Source organism: Myxocyprinus asiaticus, chromosome 21 (assembly GCF_019703515.2).
Source record: "Myxocyprinus asiaticus isolate MX2 ecotype Aquarium Trade chromosome 21, UBuf_Myxa_2, whole genome shotgun sequence".
Taxonomy (NCBI): domain Eukaryota; kingdom Metazoa; phylum Chordata; class Actinopteri; order Cypriniformes; family Catostomidae; genus Myxocyprinus; species Myxocyprinus asiaticus.
The window spans coordinates 28197098-28202178 of NC_059364.1; positions in this window are offsets into that span (position 1 = coordinate 28197098).

Consider the following 5081-nt stretch of genomic DNA (forward strand, 5'->3'; position numbering starts at 1 on the left):
AATGAAATCAATGAGTGTTATGGTGTGGCGTGTTGCAGGCTGGGTTTAGTGGGCCGCTCTGCGCCAGAAAGATTTTCTAATCCCAGTCCAACCCTGGCTGTGTTAGAAGCCTTATCGCAGCTGTGGTGACTGATTTTTTTAAAATGTATTCCAGGGTAATGTAATACAAAGTACAATGTCATAAATTTACTCAAAATATTTTAAAAATTGGAAATATAAAAAAGTTTGCCACATTTAGTCATAATAGGCATGTGAAAATGGTCCATTTATGATACAAGCATTGTCAGATTTTACTTCTGATTTTGAATATATTGTTTGATTGAAATCTTGACCAACCATATGGAGACTTCAATCTTTCCTTATTCAAGTCAATAGGAGCTGTACTTTTATGCTGCTTGTTTACATAGAAAATAGCTGGCCAGTCTTCCTGGGAGCGTTTCCAAAGATGGCCGCCGAGTGGACTGACTTGCCTTAAAAGAGACTTTGGCATGCTGAATAAACTGCTTTTCACTTAATGAACTGACCACCTGTCTGCTAATCTTCAACGTGTTTTACAATAAACAATCCTTTTGAGGTGAACTATGAGTGGAGTTTACTACAATAAAATTGCTGTTTTATAAGAGAAGTAACGGAAAATTTGGCACAGGTACGTGCCAGTTTACGGCTCTCCCCATTCATTTGTATGATATCCACAAACGGTGACTTACTGTTGAAACACGCTAATTGACTGTTTTGCTCTCTACTGTGTTAGAGCCGCAGAGGTTGGTATCTCAGTACAGGGCCGTTTCTAAGCTCATGGGGACCCTAAGTGAAATCCTACTTGGAGGCCCACCCATGAACTGCAGTTACATTCTCCATTCCCTCTCGGGCTACAAGGGGGCCCACTATAACTGTCTAATTGAGCTATAACAAATATTTAAAAAAATGTAAATTAAATGTCATTTTCTTTTTAAAAACTTTTTTGTGGGACCCCTGGTGGCTCCGGGGCCCTAAGTGGCCGCTTGTACCGCTTATAGCTAGAAAAGGCCCTGTCTCAGTATAAAAGAATATCTCTGTTTCTAATCATGTTCGCCATGTATTAGTCTAATAAGTCAAACAATAGATTGCTTCTACTAATACGACTGGAATGCCGTGAGTGAAACATTGGCTTTATTAAATGTGCATTGGCATATAATCAACATTCCCCCATAGACTGGATCTTTTTTCTGGATCTGCTTTAAACAGAAAATCTATTTTGGGGTGTGTGACCGTTTATTTACAAAATGGTCTATTGTCCACTGCCTTATATGAGCTAAAATACTTTTTCTCAGTGATCTCAAGGGACAGATAAGAATGAGTGATATTGTTTATGAGGATGAGGATGAAAGTCATGCAGGCTTTTTGTAGCCTAATATTATCAATGTTTACATTGACATATTCTGACTATTTAACCCTCTGAAACAATAATCTGAATTAGATATTGTTAATTTCTCCAAATAAGGTAATATGTGGAATAAGCATAATCAAACTAGTTAATCAAAGCACAACAATAATAGATTATACCACAGTCACAACATGACAGAACATTTGCAGTTTAAGCCTGGAAGGTACTGTCTTCACTGTCTTCAGTCATTAATCAGGATATGCTCTGTTGCATGTTATATAAATGGATTAGGTCTTCAAGCCACCCTTGTAAACAGTTTAATCAAAATATTGTCTTATTTAAGAACAATAGTCAAATTGTTGCTCTAAATATACATGCAGGTAGTGATCATTATGTAAATAAGGACAAAAGAAAGTTACTGTTCGCCAGGTATAGACAAATAGCCAGTTTATTCATTTAAACCCTTCTCAGGAGCCAGTGCTCTCCACTGTGCACTCAGATTACTTACAGCGAATGAAATAAAATTATCTCACTCAGAAGAACTGCTCTTTCTTCTCTCAGGAAAATGAGATTGTTGATAGAAACCAAGAGAAACAGAAAGAGCCATCCTTTGACTTTGTAATATGGAAACAGATTTGGGATTAGCTAGACTTTTATGTAACCTGGCTCAAATAGTGAGGCACTGATGAATGTTTTCTGGTAGACTAGGACTTTATGAATTAGCATAATCATGCCTTCTTCTTAGGATTTGCCAATGAATATGAAAAACCTGCAATTAATAGTGGTAGAAATGTTGTTGCTGTTAAAGTGTGTCATTTTCTCTATGTTAAAATAATTTTTCTTATCCCATCTTAATAAACCAGACTGATCTCACTGAGTTCAAGGAACAGAAACATCTATAAGTCATTTGTAGGCATTTACACATTTAAGGCATTAGCGGATCAGTAATTTAAAATGTCATATTTATTAAAAAGAAATGGCTTGTCAGTACTTGCAACTCTCTCTCCCTCAAAAAAGGGCTTTACTATGAGTACACAGGCACATGAGGGTTTAAAATGCCAACACAAAATTGTATCAGTATTCAAATATTTGCACATCCAGTGAAGAACAACTGACATTTTCATTGTCACAGTGGCTTGAACAGGCCATGACAATTTTAGTTTATTTTGTTATATTTTCAGTTTTGCCCTCTTGGAAATCATAGATCACAGTGAATACATCAACCAAAAGCACCTGCACGAAAGTGGCCGTGGAACTCCGACTAGAAAGATAAACATGTGATATCACATTCTGTAAACAATTTAAAGCAGAAACAAATTACGCAATTGAGCCAGCCATCTGGCCTGACTACGGTATTTTCTCTCCCTATCTCTTCTGTCTTTCTCTCTATTGCCCATCCAGGTGGCAAATCAGGGACAGAATCATCAGTCTGGCTATGCAATCAGATGACCTGCTTTTTAGTTAAGAATTTTTTTTTTTTTTTAAATAGATTTTCTTGAGTTTGTCTCACTCTTATTCAGTGTCCCACTATTTATTAAACTGAAATCATTGTCTCTGGCAGTGCTAGGTAGATTACTTCGGAATTGCAATCAGGTACTGATTACAAATAACATGACAAAAAATGTAATCAGTTAAATAATACCTAAAACCGGTAATCTAATCTGATTACTTTTGGATTATCTGTGACCTAACTTTTTTTAATTTGATGTAACATGAATTTGAGTAGGATAAACTTGTACCATTTTGACATAATGTTGCTTCAATACATTTAAGAAAATGTAATTAATTACTTAAAATATGAGAATTTATATGATATTTTTGTGCTTTACTTGCAATTCGTCTGTTCATGAGTGACAAAACATAGGCCCATTTTAGCATTTTAAGTGATAAGAATAATTCACACCATAAAAATACTGAATGTACCGAACATATATAACGTAATGTGATCTGATTACAAGTATTTGCTTTCTGTAATTTGATTATGTAATCCAGATTAAATGCAATCTGTTACTACCCAGCACTGGTCTCTTGTTTCATGGATTTAGTGGATTTATTTGTCCCAAAGGCTCTTCAGTTATTTGTATGCTTACCTTGAATGCAATATCTAATGCCTACCTGTCAAAAGTAAAAGTAAAGGTGGCCTATTGAGTATTGTAAAGAAATACCTTGAACAATATGTGTCTGTAATATGTTAGAAAAACTATGCAATCTCAATATGCCTGATGTGATATCATTTATATTCTATTAAACAACCATGAATTTATGATCAGCGCTATAAAAATACAACACAGCAATGAATTTGTTGTATCACTTTGTTACATAAATAGCTGGTGTGAGGTGAGCTTTATGGCACACAGTAATACATTTATTCTTTTTTAATGTTAGAAAAAGTTAAAATAAATAATAGTAAATACAGTATACTATAAAGGTATTTACACATGCTATTATATATAATATTTGGAAAAAAACATTAACAAGGGATAAAAAGATGCATATATAATGAGTGAATATTAGGGTACTTATTATTATATTAAATAACATTTGTCCCCACTGAGTGTCCTATAAATATATAATTATGTTACAGTGATTAAAGTATTCATTCTATTACCATTATAAAGTGGAAAGCATGAAAGTTATATTTTAGCTCCAATGTTACATTCACAAAGTCATCCTTTTAGTATGTTACTTGGAAATCATAACTGTAACCATTATGGGAATATGATATTGAAATATACATGCCATATACTGTCTATACAAAAAAAAAAACAAAAAAAAAAATTGAGATTCTAGTGCCCTCATGAGGTCAGATGCTGAAAGTGCTGTACAGGCCTTACTACATGTACTACATGTAACTAATGATATCCACAGTAAAGAAAATATATTGTTATTTACTACTAAGTGGATGTTTTCCTTTAAGATAAGGATGTTGTCCAACTGAAATAAATTATCATGGATCTTAGCTGCCTGGCATCTACCATTTAAAGTCTTTTGTGAGACTCTTCAATGCTAATAAACAGAAATGAGGTTGGATGAGGTCTGTTGAGCTTTTACATTTAACAACAGAATACTGCTTGTTATACATCAGAGAAAATATGCTTTCCGCTCTCCATATGGGTTCTTTATTAGGCTATGCACAACACATGCTGCTGTCAGACTTTCTTGCCCCATAATAAAGTAGGTATTACATTTAAATGACGATTTTACACTGATTTAATACTTTTTAGAGTATTATTTTTGTCTTTTACTTTTGTAATCATTATGATATGTTTTCACTGCCATAAGTATGACATCTCACAATCCCCACTTTGGACAAAGTCTGCAATGAAACAAACAGATGGTTGCTTTGTCAATATGATCTGTGAACTGCCAGCCTATCCATTAATCCAGAAACATCCATCCTCTTCAGGATATTTTTGATAATATGGTTACTGATTATTTAATTATTAAATCATGTCAAAAATTTTGAAGAATTATTGTTATTAGTGTGATTAGGTCATGATGACCAAATTTGTAATCGTTGAAAGTTGAACTTGCTTTACAATTGCAGCGGGTGAACTGAGGACAAGAAGTTTGACTTTTGTCCATGGCACAAACCCACACAGATCCACACATACATATGTACCCTTTAAACCCCTCACACACATTTGCATGGGCATTCAACACACACACACGCACACACACACACACACACACACACACACACACACACACACACACA